Below are 27,631 nucleotides of genomic sequence, written 5' to 3'. Positions count from 1 at the left end.
TTGATGGATTTCAGCAGAAGCATGGAGTGGTTCAGAGAGGAAACAATAAAGTGAGGAGCTCTTAGTACCAGTGGTTTCACAATGGGCCTCAAAAAGTAAGTCATCAGACAGCCACTCTAATCGGAAAGAACAAAGCCAACATTTTCAAAGACATGTTTGTCCAGCAGGTTGCAAAAAAAGGTTAAGCCCTACCTTTTAGAAACTGAGATTAGTAATTATATATATAGTATATATATAGTATTATATAGGAGTTTTAGTTAACACAACGGACCGCGGTTCTAAGCTAACCAAGTGAGATCACTTTCAGGATCCACCTCTTAACCTAACCTAACCTAACCTAACCTTATTAATTCTTATCTTATTAATATTATTAATATACTGAAACCTTTTCTCAATTTCACAGCTTGGATGAACTCAGACTGCTATGCCGCTGAGGAGACCCAGGGTATACACAATATGACTACAATTATGACGAATATATTTGTGTTCTTGGATACGACGTGGCCGTATTATTTCGTCGCGGATTATGTTAAGTATGAAAATGTATCTAATTTAAGTTATTTAGTTAAAAAAAGTAAGAATAATATTAGAAATCCCGTACACTCCAGTACTCAATATTATTCGTTCTACGCTGGCCAAAAGCTTGATCTCTATAACTTTTTTCAACATCTCGGGAGACAGGGACAAGAAGCTCAAGACCACTATACCGCTTTCGGCACGAATCTTGGTCTTGAGCTCCTTGTTAGTTCCAGATTTACTGGGATAGATCTCATATTTCAGACAGTCCCACATAGAAATAGTTGAATTTCACAAAATATACGCTCAAATTAACTCTCCAATTCTTCATTCACAGTTTCGTGCTCCAGCGGCTCAATATAAATCCCTACGCCAGCGCTGTCACACTGCTTTCCGCCGCGGATGCTACAATAATGGTCAACACCACGCATTATATGTCGGAGGTCTACGAGAACTGGAACATCACAACGCATTCTTGGTGTAAGTAGCCAAGCCCTTGCGCCAAACCAAGTACCTAAAGCACAACTTTTGCTTTACTTTCAGATAAGCCTGGTTTCAGCCTACCACAGATACTCAATACCGCCGCCGAATTAGCGCAAAATATAATGGACGTCGATCGTAATACCTCTTCATTGGGTGGGCGTTCGCTCATCGCATTGCTCATTCCCAGCCCGATAGCCTATGTGCCCGACTGGGATATGAACTATGCGTTAAACTTCCTACAAAAGCTCAACTACTCAGTGCCCGACCTACATTTTCTCTACTATGGCGGCGGTGCGTTAATACGCTTCAAAGATCTGGTGGCCAATCCTCATGAGGACATCTTTCCACTCGGCGAGGAATACGGCGTTTGGACGGCAGGAACACCGGTAGTACGACGCATACGTGAAAGTCAGTGATCTACAAGCATTCCTTAATTACTATATACGATAAATCTCCGTTTTCTCCACAGTTCCACGGCGCTTAGTTAATCCACGTTGTGGCGCCGCTATGTACGCCAATACGGCAGGTGCCAATGAAATGGTGCAATATGTGCGTGCTGGTGCCATCAATTTCTACCGCATTATGCCGAATTATTTCTTCGGTTCGACGAGTTTGCGTTATCTACGCATCACACCTCAAAGTCCGGTTTCGTTTATTGTCTGCAGTTCGCGTACGATCCCTTTGCCTTATCGTAAAGATGGTGCGGATCAGCCGGAACAGGGCTGTGGCCAGACAGCTGCCACCAATGGTTACTCGCTGGACTTGAGCGAACTCTGTGCGGGTTACACGCAAATCGAGGATTGTCCGCCGCTGTATGTTTCCGTGCAGGCCCAACAGTTTATCAGCAGCAATGAGTTGTCCTGCACAAATCCGGCTTGCGAGTTGCCCAATGCAGCGCAGTTTCTCATTTATGTCAACTATTTAGTATGCAACACAGCCCCGCAGCTGGGACTGACGTCAGTGTTTACAGTTATTTTAAGCATCATTTTTAGTACAAATATTTTTGAAGTCACGCTCGAATAAAAAGAATCCAAACATATGTATGTAGTTACTGCCAATAGAACTCAGTGTTACTGAATCAGTCAATGAAGTACAAAGGTCTTTGACTGAGCTGACAGCGACAGCCCACACTGAACCGATTTTATTAGAGGTCAATTTGAAAGCAAGGTTTTCTAATAAGAACGGACAATTAAAATAAGTCCATATTACAGCAGTTTGCAAGCACACACTAGGACTCGGCCAAACCTCTAGTTTAAATGTGGGCACTAACACGTGTCAAACTGTCATCCAAAATCTATATGTTATAGTAATTCGTTCGGAAATTTTTTTTTGGAGATCCTTTATCGAGTTTCGCGGGAATACTAAAACCTTGGCAAATAAAAAAATTCTATAGTGGTCCGATTGTCTCGACACGTGAGCAGCTTCTTGGGGAGGAAAGGACGTGTGTAAAACTTTATCTGGGCATCTGAGAGACTACTTTGAGTATATACAGACGAAAAGGCAGACAGACGTGGCTAAACCGACTCAGCTGGTAACAGTGATCACTTAAAGGGACTTCGACGTTTTCTTCTAGGTGTTCCAAAACTTTGTGCGAAACTTAATACACTCTGCCAGAAGTATAAAGAAATATTATAACAATTTCTAACACTGCGCGCTGTAGAAGAGTCGATATAAACTATTTGCATCTAGATGTCGCCTTTCTTAACGGTAAATTAGTACCGTACCACCCATACAATGACTAGATGGCGCTGGATAAGTTCATCAAAGTATTCGAAAATAAGCTTCCTTGCTATAACCCAATAGATGGCGCTGCCAATGAAAATACGTAATTTTTTGTTTGGTTCATTGTTCATAGATGGCGCAAAATCACTTAGTTATTTGTAATCATGGTTGGGAACAGTTGTCCAATGCAATATATCCATGGATTTGAAGTATTTTTGCCAATACTTCCCTCTCAATGGCGCTAAAAGTCATACCTTCTGAGCTACAAACTTTACGGCGGGCAAAGAGATTTGGTGTTATGGGCTTAGTTACTAGAAGAGCGGAGAAGAAAAAATGGCTTACGTCTAACGGTCTAACTATACATTATCAATTCTGATAGGCTGGAACAAGTCGGCAGAAAACAAACTCTGTTGGAGGCGGAAGAAGAAAGAAGTTGTTGAAGAAGATGTTAATAAACTTTTTATGATGGCAAGCCTCAGTCATTCGAGAAACTACGAAATTTTAAGACTAAATATCAATTTTGCATTTAAATATCACTTCTAGCTAAATTTACTTTAGAAATGAAAAGACAGCAATCTTGCAAGACATGACTTCATCATGTCCAGTAAATTCACCACATCTGGTTTGAATTAGAGTTAGTTTGAGATAGTATATACTATATACAAATCGGCCTTCTACAGGAAGTAGACGTGGTTATAGCTCCAAAGCATCCATTTTGAAATCGGTAAAAAGTGAGTCATGAAACTATTGTGAACTAAATTCCATCTAGACAGCCATCGATCCATACATAATTATACGTAACCATTAGCTGGCAGCTGGGAGCGATGTTCGGAAGAGCCTCGAAACCCCAAAAATGCAATCTTCGCACATAAAAGAAAGAGTTCTATGCGAAAGAGCTATGGACCCGCCGGTATAGGACTCTGCACCATTTGGGTATGAAATAGCTCTGTACAATGTGGAAGCCGCCCGAGCTCACTTTTAAACGAAAGCAACGTCGAGTTCATGATTCGGAGCAGTGTTTGGAGATGTTCAAGCGTAATAAACCCGCGGTTTTGAGTCAATATGTGACAGTGGATGAAACATGGCTCTATCATTTCACACGAAAGTTCAATCGAAAGTCATCCGAATGGACCGCACACGATGAATCCAGTAGGCTGGTAAGATTATGGCGTCTGTATTATGGGATGCGCAAAGAATAATTTTTATCGACTATTTCGAAAAAGGAAGGATCATCAACAGTGACTATAATATAGCATTTTTGGACCGTTTGAAGGACGAAATCGAAAGTGCTGTTTCACTGTGTGAATGCACCGTGTCGCAAGTCAGTGAAAACTATGGAACGAATCTAGGAATTGGACTATGAATATCTTCCGCATTCCCCGTATTCTTCAGATCTGGCCCCCAGAGACTCTTTTCGGTTCTAAGATCTCAAAAGAAAGCGCCCTGGGAAGAAGTTTTCGTCGAATGAAGTGGTGATCGCACTACTAAAATAGTATAGAAAAGTTTAAGGGTCGCTATAATCAGTGTGTCATCCTTGAGGGGAACTATGTATGTTGAAGAGAAAAAAAAGAATTTTGCCAAAGAAATGTGTTTGACCATGGTAGCCTTCTCAATTGACCTGTGCCGAAGGATGGTGCCTCTTCTCAACCAGAGGGAATTTCAATCCCCTCGTACGCTAATGATTGCATGATAATGACGTCGGTCAATGGAATCGATAGCATTTGCTCAAAAGTGAATGGCTATCTCTTAGACCTTTCTCACTTCCCCGCTGCACGGAACCTAGGACTCTCTGTTAAGATTCCGACTATCAATAACCCTAAAATTTTAGGTGTTACATCCTGTTGGTGTACTTTCGAAGAAGCAGCCACTTGCTTGAAGCGGAACCTGCACCTACCATACTTCGAACGCAACTAACTTTAGACATACATTGTCTGCCATACACAGTGAAGCCATAAACACCTTCACCGCCTTCCTTTCAATAAATGGCATGCTTGGAGTCAATCTACCACCCATTGCAGACGAAGATGGCGAGTTGCCACGAGAATCGAGAGTGACCCCTGTGCAGCTTCGTTCTGGATATTGTAGCATGTTAAACGCCTACTTTTCCAGAATCGACCCCGACATATCTAAGATACTTATGTCCAAAATACAACGAGTCCCCGCACGACACTGGCCACATCTTTGCATGCCCAACTAACTTTACACATCTGACACCTTCTCCCTATGGTCCGACTTCGTCGAAACAGCACGTTTCCTGAGCCCCCTTGGATGACGTGCAACTCGATCTGTGGCAACTTATCTGAACCTAATAAATAACCTATACCTACCTAGAAGGACCTCTCCGAGCCGTTCGATACCAAACGAGGTTTCAGACAAGGCGACTTGTCGACTCCCTATCGTTCGACTTTTTCAAACTGCTGCTGGAGAAAATAATTCGAGCTGCAAAACTTAATCGAGCAAACTTATAAGAGTGTACAGCTGCTGGCGTATGCCGACGATATTGATATCATCGGCCTCAACACCCGCGCCGTTAGTTCTGCTTTCTGCAGACTGGACAAGGAGGCAAAGCAAATGGGTCTGGCGGTGAACGAGAGCAAGACGAAATATCTCCTGTCATCAAACAAACAGTCGACGCACCCGCGACTTGGCTATCACGTCACTGTTGACAGTCATAACTTGGAAGTCGTGGATATTTTCGTCTCTTTTGGAACCAGTGTCCACACCAACCATAATGTCAGGCTCGAAATCCAACGCAGAATAACTCTTGCCAACAGGTGCTACTGCGGACTAAGTAGGCAATTGAGAAGCAAAGTCCTCTCTCGGCGAACAAAAATAAAACTCTATAAGTCACTCATAATTCCCGTCCAGCTATATGGTCGCTAGGCCTGGCGTGTTTTCGAGAGAAAAGTTCTGCGGAAGATGTATGGTCTTATGGATGGAACGATGAGCTGTATGAGATATATGACGACATTGACATAGTTCAGCGAATTAAAAGACAGGGGCTATGCTGGCTAGGACATGTTGTCCGAATGGACGAAAACACTCCAGCTCTGAAAGTATTCGACGCAGTACCCGCCGGGGGAAGCAGAGGAAGGGGAAGACCTCCACTCCCTTGGAAGGACCAAGTGGAGAAGGACCTGGCTTCGCTTGGAATATCCAATTGGCGCCACGTAGCGAAAAGAGGAAACGACTGGCGCGCTGTTGTTAACTCGGTTATAATCGCGTAAGCGATGTCTACGCCAGTAAAGAAGATGAAGAATAGATAACCTAACAACTCGAGTCCAATAAAAAATCCGAGAACTTCATCGAGAAAATTAATTTCACAAATTTCCTTAATAATAATTCGGTGCCTACAAGCTTTCGCCAAACCACGGAAAACTTGTCAGGCAGAACGGATTGCTCTTGGCATTTGTATATATGTACCTATGCTTATAAGTATGTGTGTATGTATGTATGTAAAGTGCATACTAATGCAACGAAACAATTAAAAATTATTTATCGATTTGTTAAATGCACAAAAATAAATTCTCTGGCATTTGTTATTGTTATTGTTTTGACTATTATTGTTGGCCTTGTTGCTGCAAACGCCCGGTGGCAACACAAACAAATACAAGGCAACCAGGCATATGTAACGGTATTATTACATGTATGTAAGTATGTGTGTGTGTTTGTGAAAATTGCGCGCAGACAGTTTGGGGTTGAGAAAGCGGCTGGCAAAACCTAGAAACTGGCGCTCACTCTCTCAACTGCATGGACATACATACATACATACATACAGAAATATTATATTCACATATACACAATAACACTCATGCAATTAAAGGCTGGTGTTTGCCATACTTAGCGAGCACTTGGCGGTGTGGAGACGCGCTGCCAACTAAATACGAATTTAACGGTAAAAGGCTGGCGAGCTTTTGCAGCAGGAGCTGGGGTGCATTGTAGGTGACGCCACAAGGTTTGAGCGCGGCTACAAGTAAGCGGCTAGGCGCTGCCAGCAATGCATTGGTGTATATGTGTATATGAGTGTGTATATATGTCAGTGTATATGTGTATATGTATGTGAGTATATATGTGTATATGTGTCTATGTGTATGCATGTCTCTGTGTTTGTCTATTGGCCCACCAGTGCATTAGGCGTTTGCGCCCTACGCCCAGCCAAATGTGTGCGAGAGCATGTGAGAGCGCCTTAAAATAGAGAGAGAGTGAGCGCCATCCATTGCAGGCAGGCAGTAAAACCGTTACAAACTTACCGTTACCCTGCGACAATCGCAATTATTATTCAATTGGCATTTGATGACAACACTCGGGATAACGGGACGGCTGGCTACAGCAACAGCAGCCGACGTCTAACAGCAGTTAGAGCAACAACACAAAACACAACAACAACGTGCAACAAGCCGCAGCAAAACTTTACGCAGTCGCCCACAGTGTGTGTGGGCGTTGGGCGACCAAACACTAGGTGCTTGCTCGACAAATCGCCCAAACTCGTACTCATCCTCATCGGCTGCGCGTGAGTGAGTGCCGCCGACTACGGGCTACACTGCCTGGCCGACAGGCGCTTGTGACGACGTTGTGTTGCCCATATTTGCTATGACAGTGTGTGTTGTGGCGGCCAACAGCCAGCAGCTGGCTGTAGCAACAGCAAAAGCTAAGCAAAAGCGTTAAGAGCGGCGTGTGCCACAAACGGATTTTCCATAGGTAGTCGAGCAGACGCCATTTTTTACTCGCCACACTTGCACTTGAGTGTGTGTGTGTGTGCACTTAACATTGCATTAGTATTAGTGTTCGTGTTAGTATATATAAACATATGTGTGTGCATGTGTGGTTATAAGGAAAAATATATATTTTATTAACGGCAGTGGTGTAGAGTCGAGTCGGCAGCGCCTCGGCGGCGCTCAAAAGGAGGAACACACGGCACAATGCGGAACACTTACTTTGGTTTTGGTAGTGTAATGGCAAAAGTGACGGGTAACGGTAACGGCGTCGGAGTCCGCAATAATAACGGAGTCTGAGTGCGAGTCTCGAAGTGAGACGCTAACGGTGTTGTGTGTGCCCATATAAACGCTTAACGCTTGGGCCAAGTGTGAGAAAAAATTTTTGTGCTGCAAAAAAGAAAGCAGGAAACGAAAAAAATCTGTAGTAAAAATACTGAGTCAAAGAAACGGCATACGGCATTGGGTGGCGACGGCACACAAAGCTGCCTGGCGTGTGGCATAAGCCGCCGTATGCGCCCGAAACACTTGTAAATAAAGTTACTCTGCTGTTGTGTCTACGAAATTTTATTTTATTTATATTTTTTGTTTAATTTTTTAGTTATTTATTGCGTCAAAGCTGCTTGAAATCAATTTCTGAAGCGCTTACGTGTACGCCAGCAAGCGCTTAGCGGTCAAAATAGCGAGTGTGTAAAATTTTGCAGGCGCGTGGCAAGGACGACAGCAGCGAAAATGTCTTTGGCGATGTTGGTGAGTAGCAAAAATATGCGCTTAATTAATTTTAATTTAAGTAATTAATGCAAATGAAAATTTTAAGCCACTGGCGCGCATCAAACATGGCATTTATGTACATATATTTAAAATATTTAAGCATATTTATATGTAGGTATACATATATAATTAACTGCATACTGTTAAATGTATGTAAGTATGTAGCTCTGTCTTAATCCGACAAAAATTTTAAAATCAAATGATACAAACATTTTTATTGATTTTTCGCCAATGAAAAACTCCACTGCTCTTGGCCAACTATGGCTGCAATATTGAATCGTCGTCAAATCGACTAGCCAGCCGACTAAACGCTGCGCAGCCATGCTCTGCATGTAGCTCATACTCAACAGCATTTCTATGGATTTTTGCCACTAAATACCACACAGCAACACACACACAAACATATATAGTAAAAATACATATTAACATACACTACTGCTGTGCAATGACACAACAAACCGTTATTTGCATTAGGGTTGCAAATAGAAAGCAATTTAATTAACATTTTAATTAAAATTGTTTTAATTTTTTTTTAACATTAATTTGAATTAACATTGGCACTTAATTTTTCGAAATTATTTAATTAGCATTTAAATTAATTTTTTAAATTAACATTTTAATTAAATTTGTTTTAATTTCTTTAAGTACTGGTAATTTTAATTTTAATTAAAAATTTAAATTAATTTTTCATAATTTTTTAATTAACATTTAAATTAATTTTTAATTAAAATTTAAATTAATTTTAGATAACTTTTTAATAAACATTCAAATTTATTTTTTTAATTAACATTTAAATTAATCTTTTTTAATTAAAATTTTTATTAAAATTGTTTTAATTTCTTTAAGTACTGGTAATTTTAATTTTAATTAAAAATTTAAATTAATTTTTCATAATTTTTTAATTAACATTTAAATTAATTTTTAATTAAAATTTAAATTAATTTTAGATAACTTTTTAATAAACATTCAAATTTATTTTTTAATTAACATTTAAATTAATCTTTTTTAATTAAAATTTTTATTAAATTGTTTTAATTTCTTTAATTACTGGTAATTTTAATTTTTTAAATATTTAAATTAATTTTTCATAATTTTTTAATTAACATTTAAATTAATTTTAAATTAAAATTTAAATTAATTTTAGATAACTTTTTAATAAACATTCAAATTTATTTTTTAATTAACATTTAAATTAATCTTTTTTAATTAAAATTTTTATTAAAATTGTTTTTTTTATATCTTTAATGTGAGTAAACATTTTGTTTTAATATTTTTGATTAAAATTGTTGTACCGTTTTTAATATTTTTAATTTCATAAATTTTTAATTAACATTTAAATCAATTTGTTTAATAAATAAATTAAATATTATTGTTTTATTTTTTTAATATTTTTAATTTTGATTTGAATTAACATTGATATTAATTTTTTTAAATTTTTAATTAATATTTAAATTATTTTTTTAATTAAAATTGTTTTATTCTTTTTTAATATTTTTAATTTTAATTTGAAATAACATTGAAATGAGCAAATTAATTTTTCATAATTTTTTAATTAACATTTAGATACATTTTTTTAATTAAAATTAATTTAAATATGTTTTATTTCTTTTTAATATTTTTAATTTTAAATTTAACATTGACATTATTTTTTCGTGATTTTTTAATGAACATTTAAATTAATTGTTATTTTTCTTGAACAAACATTTTCATTAAAATGTTGTTTTTTATTATTTTTAATTTGAATTTGAATTAACATTGAAAGTCATTTATAATAATTTTTTAATTATTATTTAATATGTTTAATTTTAATTTTAATTAATATTGAAAATTTTTGTAATTTTTTAATTAACATTTAAATCAATTTCTTTTATTAATTAATATTTAATTTGAAATTAATTTTTCGTAATTTTCTAATTAACAATTTAATTAAAATTGTTTTATTTTTTTCATATTTTTAATTTGAGTTTGAATTAACATTAGAATTAATTTTTTATTATTCTTTAATTATCATTTAAATTATATTTTAATTTAAAATTTCGAATAAAATTATTTTTTTTTAATATTTTTAATTTAATTTTAATAAGGATTGAAATTAATTTTTCATAATTTTTTAATTAACATTTAAATTAATATTTTTAACTAAAATTTAAATTAAACCTTTTTTTGTAATTCCGAAATTTTAATAAATAGTTGTAAAATTTCCAATTCTAAATGCCGCATAAAAAAATTAAAAATTAATTAAAAAATTGTTTACTTAAAAATTAATTTTTTAATCCCGAAAATCTTAATTAAAATAAATAATGCATAAAAAAGATGATTTAATTAATATTTATAATATAAATAAAAGTGAAAAATTAAAACTAAATTTTAAAATCCCAACATTCTTAATTAAAAATAATTTTCAATTTTTTATTTCTAAATACCGGATTGAAAAATTAAAACAAAAATTCACGAAAATATCAACTAAGAAAATTTAAAAATATTTAATTCAGAAAACCGTATTGAAAAAATTAAAAATAAATTTTATAATCTCAGAAATCTTAGTTAAAAATAATTTTGAAATTTTTAATTCAGAATTCCATAGTGAAAAATTAAATATAAATTTTATAATCCCGAAATTCTGATTTCTAATAAAATTCCAATTCTACCGCGAAAATTGGAAAAAGAATTAATTTGAAAAATCTTAATTAAAAAAATAATTTTTAAATAAAAATAGTTTAACATTTTGGAAAAAAAGAAATTAATTTCAAAAATCTTAATTAAAAATAATTTTTTCGTAATTAGAAAAATTGTTTCTAATAATTTTTTTATTTTTTACTACCAAAATTTTCAATAAAAAATTATTTTAAGTTTTTTAATTCCAAATGTCGCCCTTTAAATCTAAAAACTAATTTTTGATCATAAGATATTAATTAAAAATAATTTGGATTTTCTGATCCCAAATATCGAACTATTTTTTTAATTTTCAAAAAAATAAATTTTTGATTACAAAAATCGTATTAAAACTAAAAAATTTAAATTCTAATCCCAAGTATGCTAAACTAAAAATTAATATAAAGATCTCTACTTTTTTGTAATATAAAAATTATATACAAACATATGTACATACATATGTACATGCATACATGTATATTATGGCAAGTTTTCGCAGAATATGCAAAATTATTATTATAAAAAAAATAAAATTCACAAATAATTAAAATTTCAATTTGAAAATTTTAAAACAAAACCTTTTTAAGTAAAAAATGCGCAACCCTAATGTACACATGTACATATACAAATACACGAATAACTACAAATCTAAATAAGACCACTCGCGCTCACACTGCCCACTGTCTGTCGACTGTCTAACAGTTTTTTTCGCCTTTGCCGATAACTCAACTCAACTGACTCCTGCCTTAATTTCGCTTTTACGAGTATATATTTATTTAATTTGGTCCACAACTCCCACAACTTTAGGCATTAGGCACACATATGGCGGCCGGAAGCGTCAGCAGTCGCAGAGTGACAAGCACAGTTAGGTGTGAGTGTGTGTTGAGCGCACTGCTTAACCCACACACCCTTGCTCCGCTTTCTTAATTTTTAATATACTTAAAGGCTAGCGCACAACTTGTATCTATAACAATTTTTCAATGCAATTCCTTTGCACACAGCCGAGCAGCAAACAAAGCGTAGAGCGATTTGACACACATACAGCTAAGTAAATATGCAGTCAACCCACTCAAACACAGGCACACACTCATTCATTTAAACTCACAGCCAGTCGCCCTGTTTGTGCATTTCCTCTTTCCAACGACATTCTTTAGCCACTTATCGCTTTTTGCTGTTTTTAACGCTGTCTCTTTGCGCTCAACTTTCACACACACACACACACACACACATGTGCGCTTGTTTTAACGCACCTTTCCATGTTCTGTCAATTTTTGTTTTGCTCCAGACATTTGCGCCCACACTTGTTGTCTCACTCTTGTGCCGCGCACCCAGCTCGCTCACTCTCTCACTCACTCACTCTGCCACTGAGCGCCGAGTGCGAGTAGTTTGAGTTTGTTTTGTTTACCGTTTATTTATGTTCCGTTGCGCGCTCGCTTTGTTCGTTTTACACAACAATGGCACTCAAGCCGGCTGGCTGGCCGCTAGATGGCGCGCCTTGCCGTTTACGCTTTGAATTTAAATTTATATTTCGTGCAGTGTGTCGCTGCCTTGGCTCTATTTCGCTTCTATGCGCGCTTGTGTGTGCGTTTAGTGCAGCTTAATTGCGCTCTCGCTTGCATTAATTGACGTAGTCGTATTCGTATTTGTTTTTGTGTTTGGACGTGTGCGCAGGAATAATGAAAAATCACCGATATAAATTGGGGTTGTGCGTTTGTTTGTGGTTGAATGAATTTTGTGTATCTAAAAGAGTGGCAAACTTTGCAATTTTTCACATTAACCCACTCAGAGCCCTGGACTGATTAGGATTTGAAAATTTAATTTTAACTTTATATTGCAATATTATATGAATTTTGCAACGGAATGCTGAGTACTATGTGAGATCAACCCGACGAAAACTACTTACCAAAGGAAGGTCCCTGACGGGCTTTGGGGACTTATCCCTTCGCGGAGAGAGTCAAAGATTACTTATGAGGTCAAATGTTGGAGTCTCACTTTGGAAAATCCAGGAACTGCAAGCCAAGAATTAACAGGTGGCTGTACACCGTGATCGTGAGACCGATTACCACGTACGGAGCGGTGGCATGGACTTCGAAAGCATCACAAATTTCAGTAGGAATCCAACTATCGAAACTGCTAAGACTTGCCTTCGTATGTGCATCGGCTGCAATGCGTACGTGCCCGACAACAGTACTAGAGGTCTTACTGGAACTCACACCGTCCCACTTAGTAATCAAACAAACAACAAAACTTAGAAAGGTTCAAGTGTTGGCATTTGAGGGTTTGAGAAAGAGAAGGTAATCTTGTCCAAGCAAATGAAGGTTTAAGTGATCAAACACTACTGGCTCTTCTCCCGAGGGACTGTATTACCAAAAAGATAAGCCTCAATAAGAAGTTTAAAGCTACCCTCGACAGTAAGGAGAAATGGTATAACCGCATTCTTGACCTACTTCTAAGGAGTAGCACTATTAAATGGTACACTGACCGCTCTAAAGTGTCGGAAGGCATTGGTGCAGGTATCGCAAGATCACGTGACCAACTTTCCAAACCTATGGAACGTTTTCCGAGCATTTTCCAAGCAATTCATATTTATTGGTGGCTATAGCCAATCCGAGGCTGCTTACATGGCGGATCCCAAATCCTGCGCACAACTCAGGGGGGAGAGGATGTTTCGCCTTCTCACTTTAGCTCGACTTCGAAGTCATGAGCTGCTTGAGCCATAAAGGAATCGTTTTTGGCCACTCCCAAGTAAATGGCGGTCAGAAAATAAATATTCCTCACTTGCGTGAACTTCTACACATGGCTCCATCGTTTCCAAGCAGTAGTCTTTGCTATAAGTCGGTTTGTAGAGATAAACCTCTAACGCAACTATCGCATTGAAAGTAACACCATACTCAGTGTTGGTCAGGCGACACTTGAAGCGATCTCAGCTTACGAGATTAAATCGATATAAGTGCAGGAGTGCAAAGAACGTTTGAATAAGCCTATCAGTTCGCAACCAAGTTCACTTCATCTGGGTGCCAGGTCACAGGGGTATAACCGGGAATCAATTGGCTTGAATTTTGCCCGCCCTGCATCTGCTACTAGAATAGCAGCATCGATATAGCAATTAAGGTTATAACCTCGGTCCATATATGTATGGGCCACAAATCTCTTGGGAGGCAGCAATGGGCAGTATTGCCAGGAACAAGCGACTTCATTTCTACTGCATACCGCTTCACAAAGACATCGAGGGCAATTAAACAGTAGAACGGTAAACGAGATTGCTAAGGGTGTACTGCTATAACACAAAATTTAATTGAGTTTGGTCAACTCCTGTATTGTCTATACGACGGTCGGGGCAGGAGTATGGCAACGAAGATCCAAATGCACTGGTTTCGCATTGGCAAAGCAACGTTTCAAGCATTTGAAGGCCTCACGGCCTGAGGTACGGTTAGTGAGGGCACAGAGTATGTTGAAATTTGTGTCAAGCGCAGACATAGCAATGGGTGACTATTCCTTATGGACTACAGACTCTGAAAACAGCGTTTCGAGAAAAGGGCGTTTCAAGTTTTGGGAACCGATTCAAACGCACGGAGACGTCTTTTCAAATGCGCCCATACTTTCGAATATTCGTTCCTTAAACGTACTATAAGCCGGCTTGACGAGGTCATTTGTCCAGCAGACACCGCTTACGTGGTTATAGCCGAGTTTACAACAAGGTGTCAGTCGTTCTTCCCTTTCACTCTTTAGCTCTAAGAGATTCCAAGTATAGCCAGGTCTTTCTCCACTCCAACGGAGTAGAAGCCTTCCACTTCCTTTACTTCCCCCGACGGGTACTGCCTTGAATACACTCAAAGCTGGATTGTTTTCATACCTTCGGACGACTTAACCTAGCCAATGTAGCAGCTGTCTCGTAATTCGCTGAACTATGTCAATGTCGTCGTATATCTCGTAAAACTTATCATTTCATCTACTGCGGTATTCGGCGTGCTCAATGTGCAAAGTACCATAAATCTTCCACAGAACCAAAACTCGTAACGCCGACTCATCAGATATTGTCATCGTTCATGCCTCTGCCGAAGTAACACCTTTTGACAGGAGTTATTCTGCATTGGAGGCCTGGAAAATCAACTGCTGACTAGGTATTCACCATGCGAAATCTTGGAAAAGACCCGTGAAAAGAGGATCGAGACGCACCACCTCTTCGTCGATTTTAAAGCCGCTTTTGACAGCTGCCTTTATGCTGCTTTGTCAGAATTTGTCCTTCTCTTCCCCCGGTGCGTGGGCGCAAGTCATCGATATGTTGAAAAAACGCTTTGACGCGGATTGTGGCTAGACGTTCATCAAACGGGGTGTATGCCAGTATTCGGCGACGGAGTCTTTCTCTCACCACGAATCCACACCAAATTTGCGCTACGTTATATGGCCACTGTAGTAAATGCCACAAGGACCTACTCATCTCAGTCCTTGTCCCATACATCGCACTTCTTGGAACGCGGTGGTGTGCGCCTTTACTCTTACGAAGACATCCACCAGTTGGGCAGCGGCGCTTTTCCAATTAAAGGACCGGACATTCCAGTTGCATGCCCTTAAATCGTAATCCTTAATACATTTGAAGTGGTCGTCATCAAAAGAGGAGTCACTCATCCAAGGATGTTGTGTTCTTTTGCTCGGGAGAATTTTTTTACGTGGCGGGTCCCAAATTAAGGGCAAAACGCTGGGTAGCAATGATTCGCTTTCTAATTTTAGCTCGCCTTCAAACGGATATTTTTTGGCTACTCAGAGAATACTTGGTCTAAGATCGGAAGTCGTGAGCTGCTTGAGTCATATATAAAAAAAATCGTCTCTGGCCACTCCCAAGTGAATGGCGCCAAGAAAGCTTTCCTTAATTGCGTGAACTTCTACACATAGCTCCATCCTCCTCGACCGATGGAGATATACATATCTGAATGGCCAGCGTTCATCGTGTTTGTGCTCAGTCCAATAGTAGATCCAAAGGGACACAGAAAAGTGTCATTTGGATACCGCAGACAATGAACTCAGTGAAGTTCAAAAGAAGCTTTTTCAAATACAGTCAAAAAACGATTTTGGACGACCGTAAAATGAATTTAAAGGAGATAACTAGCATTTTAAAGATATGAACGGAATGTGTTGGACATATCATGAAAACCTCGGGTTTCGAAAGTGCTTTGCCAAGTGGGAACTTCAAGAATTGACAAACGACTGATGTATCGTTTTTGAAATCAATGAAACAACTGCTTTGGATTCTTTCCAGATCCACCAAATTCTGCGGATTTGGTCACCGTGATTTTTCTGCTATTTCCTGTTTTAAGATCTCAAAAGAATGCTCCAATTAATCCGTAGACTTGTTCGGATCCAAACTTTTGAGCAATCTATACTAAATTCCATCAAATAATTTTTATTTATTTTCCTTAAGGGCTCCATAACCTATTTTATTAAGTTGCAGCTGAATGTGTCTCACCTTTTTTAAGGTAGTTTTCAAAGGTTGGACAATATTTTATTGTGCTTTTCGTGAACAAATAGAAATTTCGGTTCTAATTATTCTATTTTTAAAGTGCAAAACTTAAAAATTCAGCAAGAAAAGCTTTAGGTAGTGCAAATCCTTTGGAAAGTACAAGACAATACAAGGCCTGCGCATCCAGGATCCATCTGACTCGCGTCAAAACCATATTAATGCATTCGCTAGGAAACTTACTAATTTACTACGGTCCATGAATGACATTTGACAACTCGTATGAATGAATTTATTATGAAAATACTTCGCATCTACTCAAACATAGTTTAGTCAGCAGTATTTATGTATGTACATATGTTTATGCACCAACTACCTGCGCCGCGTAACCCAATTTCAGCTCACATAACACGAACGCACATGCGCACCGACAACCGTGCGAACCGCCCCTTCATACCAAAATCATAACAGCACATCCGTTTACCAGGAAGCCCTACTGACTCACTGGACGCCACTCGCTTGCAAGGCAAGCAAGCCAGTTTTCCCCAGCATTAACGATGCACTCCTTGAGCCGTACAACCTAATTTCAATTTTCAACTCACTCAACAGGTTTCCCAACAACAACAAGAGCTGCAGCAGTTACAAAGCGCATAAAAGGTGCAACAAGAGTAAAGATTGGTAGTAAATCCATATTGACCTTCTTGCGCTGCAGCACCGCATTATATCACGGTTATGTGAGTGCGTGTGTGTGTTTGTTCACAGCACTCCTTCGAAGCCATTTGGCGCACCACTTGGACCCGGTCCGGCGCACCAGACGAAAGACAAGGCAGCCAATGCCGTTGTGTCGTACTCATGCCAAATATTAGTTAACTGTATGTCTATATATGTATGTATGTATGTATGTGTGCTCGTGTTAAGACTGCGCTTCAAAGAGCCGTCGATCGAGCGCCACAGACACCGTTGCGGCCGTTGTTGGCTCAGTGATCGCCGTACACTTACAGCATGCGCGTACGCACGTAAGTGTACCCAGCTTCCCCTCGAACCAACAACCACCAGCCACCAGCCACTAGACGGCTAGACGGGTGTACAAGAATAACGCTACAACAACAACAAATTTCATAATCATACGATACGTTTTTCCTGTCCAAACGCGGGCCTGTGGAGTGTAGGTGCAGTGCCGTGTTGTTGCTGTGAGCCCCTGAGGTGAATCTCAACAGTTTGCAAAACTGGTTCTGAGGTACACATACACACACATACATTGAGTCGCTGATGTATTGCATTTGTTGTACGATAAATATGGGGAACTCTCTTGACGTGCGGATGCTGCAATCCACTTTGTTGTGACTCTTTCAATGTTACCGTTTTTTGTTGTTGCCCACATTGCTGATCATTCACTAACTAGTTTTATACTCGCATTTTGTTGACTTTGTACATTGGATCATACCCACATACATACATACATGTATAACTAAGTATGCGCGCTAGACATTCGTTGTTTGATGACGAAAGTGGCCGAGAGCTGCTATGCGCCGCTACCGCTAGCGCTTGTGTTGGCTACTTCGTTGCTACCGGCGCGACCACTTCACTTCACTTCACTCGATGTCTGTGCATCACCACTCGGGCTGAATGTTTTGACTTTCAATTTCACTGAGTAAGGTGATTTGCACTACACGTTTTGCGACGCGCGCTCGTTTTCTGGAATTTCCATAACTAAATTGTATCGCGTCAATGGACCAGTGAGTCAGAGTATGAGGTAGTTGTGAAAAGCTTTCATAGATATTTTCATCACTTTGAAGGGACATTGCGAAAGTGATAAATCAAGTTTTCATTGAATCGAAAATGTTTAGTGACGTAACACTAGAGACTATACAGCCCCTGTACCCCGAAATGCGAACCACAATTTCTTCTCTATAAAGAAAAGAGTAAAACCCGATTGTCCGAAAAGATGTGTCGAAAAGATTGTGGGAACTCTGATTTTCAATTCAAAGAGACTTTCCCCTTTTACCATTTTTTTCCTAAGTTTTTCTCTTACCGGAGTTTTACTTTTCACAGTCACAACAAGAAAAAGCATTAACCGAAGCTCAAATACCCTTCACAAATAAACAAGTTGCCATATACGCCCTTTATTCCGAACGTTATAATGGTCGACAACGGTTCCGATAAATGAGCAGCTTCTGCGGAGGAAAAGGACGCACGCAAAATTTCAGATCGATATCTCAAAAACTGAAGTCGTTCTTCTTCTTTCTTTATTGGCGTAGACAGCACTTACGCGGTTATTGTCAAGTTAACAACAGCGTCAATTCGAAATACCAAGTACAGCCAGGTCCTCTCTCTCCAACGGAGTGGATGTCTTTCTCTTCCTCTGCTTTCCTGGGCGAGTACTGCGTCTAATACCTCAGAGCTGGAGTGTTTTCATCCCTACGGACGACATCACCTAGCCAGCGCAGTCGTTGTCTCTTGTTTCGCTGAACTATGTCAATGTCGTCGTATAATTCGTACAGCTCATCGTTCCATTGACTGCGGAACTCGTCGTTGGTAGTGCGCAAAGGACAATAAATCTTCCGCAAAACTTTAGTCTCGAACTCTCCTAAAAATCAGATAATATCACTGAACATGCCTCCGCACCATATAGAAAGATGGGAATAATGAGCGACTTGTAGAGTTTGGTCTTTGTTCGTCGAGAGAGAAATTTAATTTTCAATTGCCTATTCCAAGGTTCAAAAGATAAACTAACGCGTTTCCAAGATAAACGAAATTATCTACGACTTCTAAGTTTTTCACATTGACGTGCGAGCCAAGTCGCGAATGACTGTTGTATGATGACAGGAGATAGTTCGTCTTGTGCTCGTTTACAACCAGACTTATAAGCTCCGCTTCCTGGTCCTGTTTGGAGAAAGCAGAACTAACGGCGCGGATGTTGAGGCCAATGATATCAATATCATCGGCGTACGCCAGCAGCTGTTTGCATATTATAAAAGACTGTACCGCGATTAAGCTCTACAGCTGAAATTATTTTCTCCAGCAATAAGTTGAAGGAGTCACACGATAGGTAGTCTCCTTGTCTGAAACCTCGCTTGGTATCGAACGGCTTGGAGAGGTCCTTTCCAATTCTGACGGAGCTTTTGATGTTACTCAACGTCAGCTTACACAGCCGTATTATCCTTGCGAGAATACCAAAACTTAGAGACTAGTTTGCGCATATACAGACGGGCATGGCTGCTAAATCGTAACAAAATCGATCAATTTCTGAAGTGTATGGTTAGTGGTGGATGGTGAATAGCAGCAGAGGAAGTGCTCCAGCGTCTCTCTCATGCCTGCTTCCCACCACTTTCTGCATGTATCGTCATTACTAATGTCCATCCGGCTCGCATGTGAAGCAGGCAAGTTCAGACCGTACTGCAATCCTTTCGAGACCATGTGAGTAAAAAGCATTCGCGTTTTGTTTTGCCCATGATCTTGGCGATCCTGCATGGCCTCAAAACATTCAATCTCGCTGTGATCCGTCTGTTAGCCCTTTCAGAAATTTCATTGTGTCACGGTCTTAGAGACTTCCGGGTAGGAAGTGGTTTTTGAATTAAGTTTAATTTATTTAGCTTAGTTAGAATGATTCGATTGAGGTCATACATGCGCCATTTCTCTCGATAAATTTTTATCATTCGGAATGTAATTTCTTAATGCCATTCTCATAGAAACCTTTGTCTCTATTGGCCAACAGCTAAAATAGTCGAATTTCACAAGTCTCTCTTAAAGCAGCTTTTCATCAACAAAAATCATTCACACTTGACCGGAACACAGCGTTGTTCTGATGGAACACAATTCCAATGCTTTTGCTCAAAGTTGACCGCTTCTGGGCGATTAATTTCTTCAGACGGTGCAATTGTTGAGAGTGCTGTTCTGATTAAAGAGTTTAGACAAACACATAGAAAAACCTTCTACGATGTCATGTTCTTTTAGGGAGGTATGCATCCATTCCAATAGCAGAGCTGCTATACAGGCCTTGAAATCAGTTGCAGTGACCTCGAAGCTAGTCAAGGAATGCATGACCTCACTAGCAGTAGCATCAAACTCCTTCCATCATTCGTGGTCTTACTAGTAATTAACCTATTTACCTAGCCTAACCATACACTTCAGAACTCGTCTTAGATATTTAGGAGCTTCACATTTTAAGCGACTAGATGAAGAATCAAAATTGGATATCAAGTCGCTGTTAAAGTTCACAAACAGCGTTAAAGTTAAAATTCACAAGAACTTCATATTTCAAGGGACTAGATGAAGAATCAAATGAGTTGAGTTCCTTTATGATGAATATTCCAGCCCAAATTAAACTTAACCTACATCTAGTATTACTAAGAACCAGGAGGCCTATTTATGGCATGACATCCTGTCAGTAAAATTTAAACCAATCTAATGCCAAAATAATTGATTTCTTTATACTACACGCATTACCAAAAGTTGCGCTCCGATTGGAGCAAAAGCCTCACTTGATCTGGAGAATGAAATAGCAACAATGTGGCTGGTGATATGTAGGGTACTTTCCGTATCATTAAGTGAGTTGCTTGTACAATCCATAAGAAGATAAGAGGTCTATCCTAACAATGATCTGAGTTGGATAGTTGAGTCCAGTGGCGTAGCTACAACTTCGGGCGCCCGGGGCCAAGGATGTTCTGCCGCCCCCCTTTATCTACCTACATATGTACCTACAAGTTTCATGAGGTGGTTTGATTGTTACATTCAAAGCATAGGGTAACTGTGAGAGTGACACGTCGCTAGACAAAGCTAGAAAAGTGCATCTTTAATTTCTATCACTATTTTTAAGAAAGTTGTAAGCCAAAAGATATAAGACAAATTCCAAGACTGAAGAGTATTCGAGTAAAAATTAATATTTTTCATTGTTATTCAGATTATTTCATTGTGAGAGTACAACTCTTTATCTTTTATAATAAATTTTGTAAAAAAATTTGTTGAAGTTTTTTTCTGAATATTAAAAAACAGCGAAGATCGTTTTGCCGCCCCCAAGACGTTGCGCCCGGGGCGACGGCCCCCTTCGCCTCCCCCTAGCTACGCCACTGATCATAGGACCCTTACAAATCGACAAAGTGATTTGAGTCTATCACAAATGTGTAGAGACGGCTAATGACCTCGTCCGCCGAAGTTAAACTATCATTCTCAGCCTCGCAAAGGCTGGATAATGGAGGAGACCCATCACCCTCCTCCATGCAACTGTGAAAACTTGCGTCCGTCAATATTTTTAGCCTTATCGCAAGAATGGCTATTGGATAATGTCCAGTAAGAACCCTTGCTATTACGGCAAGATGAACTTTTCTAAGAGCAAGTAGTTCAGAAGATCTCCTACGATCCACGCCGACTATAAAACTATTGCAAAAATATTTATCGATGACTTTGTTGAATTAATTTTAAATGGCTTGAGAAAAAAATGCAATTATTATCACTTGAATATCTTATGTGTACCCAGATGGCAGCGTATAACCATACGTCAGTTGCATTTTACGATCATACCTACTACACGTGTTTGTTCAAAGGTCAACGCGAGCAATTGTAAAATACCGCGCAAAAAGCTGGAGATTCCAGTAGTTAATTTATTTCCGGATTTTTCCTAACAAACAAACAATATTTTTCTAATAATCGCATGAGATCACAACAATGACGTACGAATGTAATTGCAATGATGCAAGTCACGCTAGAAAATAGCCGCCCGCTGCCGAGGGAGTCCCCACTTCCCACAACCGGAATGATTTCCGCAAACAAAATAGAATACATTCTCTTTAGCCCTTATCATGCATCACTAGCCGGTGTATAGAACAACTGCGCTCTCGATGCTATGAGTCACGACTTGCCGAGCTAGTAGAACCCCCTATACGAATCTCAGCTCGTCGTTGCGCTTCGCTGCACCTTACGATGCCGGCAGCGTTGGTAGCTGTATAATACAAAGTTCTAAGCCCAATCGCGATCTCACTTATCACCTACTATGCCGTCTATGAATATTCGTAGGCTCATTATGGAGCGAACAACCACCACCGACGCTGAACGACTGAACTAAATGCCTATATACATATGTATGTATGTTTACATGTGCATACATATGTTTGTACATAGAAATGTATGTGCGTACTCAAATATCTGAAGCGCTAAAACCCAACTCAATGGCAGCGAAAATGAAAAGCGAAGCGAAATCCATGATCATCAGTTATGTATGTGTGTATGGCCTTTCGGCAAAATTGGGAAAAAATAGACAACAACAAAGAAGCAAGCAACCCACATAAAACCTGAGCAGGCGTGTTTTGGTATACGAAATTGACCTGTACCGCACCGCTACCCCGCACCGGTGCGCTGTGCACGGTGATTTTGTGCCCGATTGCCGATCGACTTGGCTGGCGGCAGCGTTGCTTTTGCTGTGATGAGACATGCCATGGACGACAAATAACAATAACAGCAAGCAATAGTGTTGAAGGGGCAAAAATCCGTACATACATACATACATATGTACATATGTATATACACCGGCATACCAGCAGTCAGCACTATTGAAGCAGTCAAGAGTCGACCAGCCAGCCAGTTGACCATGCAGTTAACCCACCCTACTCGACCACATGTGCATGCCGATATACACACAAATATGTGTGTGTGTATGTGCATAACGTTGTTTAAATTTTTCGCTGTTGCTGTTGTTATTGTCCCCTCTCACTCTGACCTGCGCGCACATGTTCACAAGCCACTCTTTTTCGCTGCTCACCCACTCAGCAGCTGGTACCGGCGCCGATACTGTTGATAATGACAGCGCACCGTGGTGCCTGCAGTGTTAAATTGTGGCGTATTTCATTTAATATGTTATAGGATGCGAATTGAGGACAAATTATATTGATTATTGCTATAATTAAGAACGACAGCTGATTTCCTAGAGCGCCTCTCAAAAAAACCACTAGCTCTCTAAACTGGATCCCCTAAAATTAAAACACCAAGCAGATTTCGTAAAACTAATGTTAAATCTAGTAAAGCAAATCGAAGGAATAAGCAAAATAAAAATTTTTGACAAAATGGCGGTTTCTAAAAAAAATAGATTTTTGACCAAATTATCGGCCTTAATTTGTCTATAAAAAAATATTTATCGGTTAGAAAAAATATTCGTTTAATTACTAAAAAATATATATAAGAAGTTCGAGTTAAAATTTGAGACTAATCGGTTTAGCCGTTTTCGAGTAATGTTGGTCACCGCCTTAAAGTTTGGCTTTGTACATTCAAGCATTCTTAAACGCCTTTACAGATTTGCGTATAATTTCCAAAATATTCTTGTATGTATTCCGAATATTGTATTCTTAAATATATGTACGAGTATGTACATTAAGAATATAAAATTTAAAAAATCGATGTTTTGAAAATTCTAATTGTATATAACCCCTTAAAGGGTTACTTGGGTTTCTTCGGGCAAAAAAGTGATCCATTTTCAAAATTTTTTTTCCTATAAGAAAATCAAATATTTGATTCAAACAGTTCATTATACCAAAGATACGTGAACGTAATACGTACAAAATTTTGTGAAATTTTCAAAGCAAAATATTCAAAACTCGGCCATTAGGACGTCATATCCGTCAATCCCTTCAAAATAGCTGGCAACGCGTCAACAGCAGAGCTTCTTACAAGATCATTAAGAGTAAAGTTTGATTTAAAAAATAAAAATAATTATGTGTTTTAATTTAGGCCATAAATTGGTTACTGGATGAAGGAAAGGAGTGAAAATTCTATTTTTGGCAAAAATATTAATTTTCGTGAACATTTCTGGGCGTTTTTTTTAATATTTGTGATTAAGAAACGCAGTGTTCAAGACCTTTTAAATTATATCTCTGAGACCTGTGTAAATTTTATTAAGATGAGTTAAGTAGTTCGCGAGAAAACTTGAAAACTGACTTTGAAAACACCGTTTCGAGCAAAACGCGTTTAAGTGACTGACCTCGAGCTCGCCATTTTCGAGCCTGTATATACAAAAGTCTTGCTCGAATCAAATTGAGCTTTTAAGACAATATTCTAGTGATGTTAAAAGATTAAGTAAGACAATAAAAAATCAATCATATGACGCTCTGGAATTCATTATCCATAATAGTTTCGACCTGTCACAACTTGAAGCGAACATTTTCAATGACAGTTTTACGGCAATTTCGCCAATTTTTCTACATTTCCTCCCAAAACCATACTATTTGCATCCAAAAAAAAAAACAATCATATTAATATTTTGAATGAATATTTAGAACATTTTTTGAGTTACAGGCTTCTAAAGTGTATCCGCTCAGCTTAGTCAGCTCGGAGACAAATGATCCGCTATCGAAAAAACCACCAACATTATGGATAAAATTCAACTTTTTTAAAACTTCGTGTTGTTGCTGAAAGCTTTCCTTCCAGCGTTCCCAAATAAACATTAATTCCTTCTACATACTGACTTATCTATCAAGTGCCACATCTTTTTGGATATTAATTTTTATGTCAAACTTTCGGAAACTACCTGCATCGAATCCTTTGAAAAGTGAGTTAACTATAACTATAATTTCACGAAAGTAGCAACGGCCATTTTCGAAAATTCTGTCTAATGCTGGAATAAAAACATTTTCTAGAGATCTTTTATCATTTTTTCATCATGAATTTGTTCCGGATGAATCATTATTGATCGATAAGTAGTTCTATTTGGCCGTATTGAGGCGTTTGTGTGAGAACATCCGTTGAAAACGGTCCGGAATTGTGGAAGAGCAATTCATGGATTTTACACGATGATAATGCACTATCCTATCGAGCCACGGACTTAAAGCCACTAGATTTTGCTCCGTGTGATTTTTTCGTGCTCCTCAAACTAAAATTGCCGCTCCGTGGAACCGGTTTTCAGTCGATCAACGGAATAAACAAAATTCTCTGAAGGAGCTGAAGGTCATCCCAAAAAGTGCTTATGAAAAGTGTTTCGAGTACTGGAAAAATCGTTGCCATAAGTGTATTACAACTGTTGGTGATTACTTTGAATTCGATATTCATTACAAGTTTTCGCCGTTCGCACCACTGTGCGACATCAGACATTGATTGCTTCTTCTATGCTTTTTTTTTTTAGTATTTTGCGCTTTAGGCGGGTGGGTTGAAGTTGAAGCCGCCAATGTTCTTCATACATATTTTTGTTGTAGTCGGTTAACATAAAAAAATTAGGTAGGTAAGTAGGAGGTAGCTGTACACAAAGCCCGCAGTTCACGTCGCAGCGCACAACCCAGCCGCGTCGCGCCGCACCTCACAACGTACCCTTTGTTGTACACGCTTGCAATTTTGTTGTTTTTCTTCCGATTCCGCTTTGTGCGATCATTCGGCGTAAGGTGGCTGGCGACGGCAATGCGTTAGCCTGCTGGGCCGGCTGGTGTGGTGGTGGCGGCGTTGGCGCACAATGGTTCTTAAAGCCGCTGCCTCCGCTGGCTGTGTGACTGACTGCCTGCGAGTACGAGTACAACATACCATGTGTATGCGTGTGTGTGTGTGAATGCTTGTGTTGACACTCGACGGCGTCTCGGCGCAGCCCGTTGTCATTTTCTGCTTTCTGTTTTGTGCGAGTTTTTCGTTTTCAATTTTCAACGCCAACTGCGCGCTGGGGTAGGCGCTCAGCCTCACGCTACCGCCTGCACAGTTTGTCGGAATTTATTGAAGTGAACGGTTGTTGTGTTTTTGTGAAGCGGCAAAAATAATTCGCATGTGCTTCAAGTGCGTCGCTCCACTGTCTACTATAACTTTAATTGTTATTATTATAGTGTTTCAATATACAATTGCCAAGTGGGAAGCAAAACAAAAATTAAAATTTTTTATAGAAATTTATAAAGTGTAGAATTCTAACACTAAACAACAAAAAGTGTGAAGAGGAAGTTTAACTAACATTGTGTGCGTGTGTGTGTTGTTAATGAAAACAATTGTTGAAGTTTCGATTTCTGAATTGAAAAGTGAATTTTTGAATTTATTTTTGCGAAAATACATTAGTTTGACAGCAGATAAACAAAAATAACATAACGGTGGTTTAATAGTTTGTTAGTGCTGTCACCCCCTTAAGTGCTTGCCTGCAGTAAAATGTCGCAGTTTTGGCGTTTATAAGCGGTTAAAGGATTTTTTGACGTTTTTTGAAAGAAGGTATGTTTTAATTTTGATTTTTTTTTTTAATTTTTTGTTTAATTTTTTTTATTTACTTTTAACTTGAAAAAAGTTATGTTTTGTTTTTGAATTATAAATAATTGCCTTTTATTTATGTCGAATTATATATATTTTAGAAATAAATTATTTTTTTTATAAAAAAAATATGAGCATATATAGAAAATATTCAAAAAATACTTCGTTGAAGGGTTGTTAATATTTTTTAGCTCCGATATTTTCAAGAATTACAGAGAAATGTGCAAAAAATTAATTCACTAGTAAAAAGTGACATGCAAAAGCTTTGCAAAGTTTAAATTTTTATAAAATTTCGAAGGTCAGCCAAAGCAGACTATATATACTTATTTTCTAAAGGATTTTAAAGTTTTGTATAAAGCTGAACAAAAGAAAATGTATGTAATAAGTGATTTTAAGCTGTAATAATACGATCCGCAAGTGCCTTCTCTATAATATACAACAGGGTCGCACGAAGAAAGTTTTATGCAGTAAGGTCTTTCTATCTCTTCTGCTCTTTTTAAGTATTTTCAAGTTTGATTTGGATAATCCAGCTTTCGCAATAGTAAGTTAGATATTTCAAAGCTAATAAAGTCAATATTTTAGTATTTTTAAACGATTTTTGAATAAAATTAATTATTTCAAAGTCAAAAAGTCAAAATTTTAAATTTTTTTATACATTTTTTCAATTTAAAAAAGTTATTTCAACATGTAGTTAAAAAAATTTCCTAGAGTAAAATTGTGAAATGCTCAAAAGCTACCTGTCGGAACTTTTAAGCTTGGACTACATACGTTTCTAAAAGACATGAAGTATTTTAGACTTTTTCTAGCTAAATTTCGCCAAGTATTACAACTTTTGCTTTAGTGAAATAATTTTAAAAAAGGGAAAAGCTTAACTTCGGCGGAACCGAAGCTACATAAATAGCTTTCCCACGTGCATTGCTTTTTGCATAAAAGTGTCTAAAAAGCTCTTTATAAGAAATAAAAAGTTGTTTATCTTTATTTTGAGCGTTCAGTTTGTATGGCAGATACATATATGCTATAGTGAACCGATCTGAACAATTTCTTCGGAGATTGTTGCCTTGCTTTGAACAATAATCCATGCCAAATTTCGTGAGGAAACCTCGTCAAATAAAAAAGTTTTCCATACAAGAGTGCCTGA

General features: G+C 38.2%; 1 protein-coding gene across 4 annotated transcripts in view; it reads left to right on the top strand.

The window, feature by feature from the left end:
* The first annotated feature begins 7,494 nt into the window (after positions 1-7,494).
* Positions 7,495-27,631, top strand: part of LOC126755180 (protein charlatan) — a 55,977-nt gene continuing 35,840 nt past the window's right edge. For 2 of the 4 annotated variants that reach the window (XM_050467565.1, XM_050467563.1), the window contains exon 1: positions 25,967-26,457. The gene's annotated coding sequence lies outside the window, so the exon portion shown is untranslated. Of the gene's footprint in view, positions 7,964-8,034; positions 8,184-25,965; positions 26,458-27,631 lie in introns of those variants that run through there. The other 2 variants (XM_050467564.1, XM_050467566.1) reach the window with 2 other exon arrangements.

This window comes from Bactrocera neohumeralis, chromosome 4 (genome assembly GCF_024586455.1).
Source record: "Bactrocera neohumeralis isolate Rockhampton chromosome 4, APGP_CSIRO_Bneo_wtdbg2-racon-allhic-juicebox.fasta_v2, whole genome shotgun sequence".
Classification (NCBI taxonomy): domain Eukaryota; kingdom Metazoa; phylum Arthropoda; class Insecta; order Diptera; family Tephritidae; genus Bactrocera; species Bactrocera neohumeralis.
This window is presented reverse-complemented; position numbering and strand designations above follow the sequence as displayed.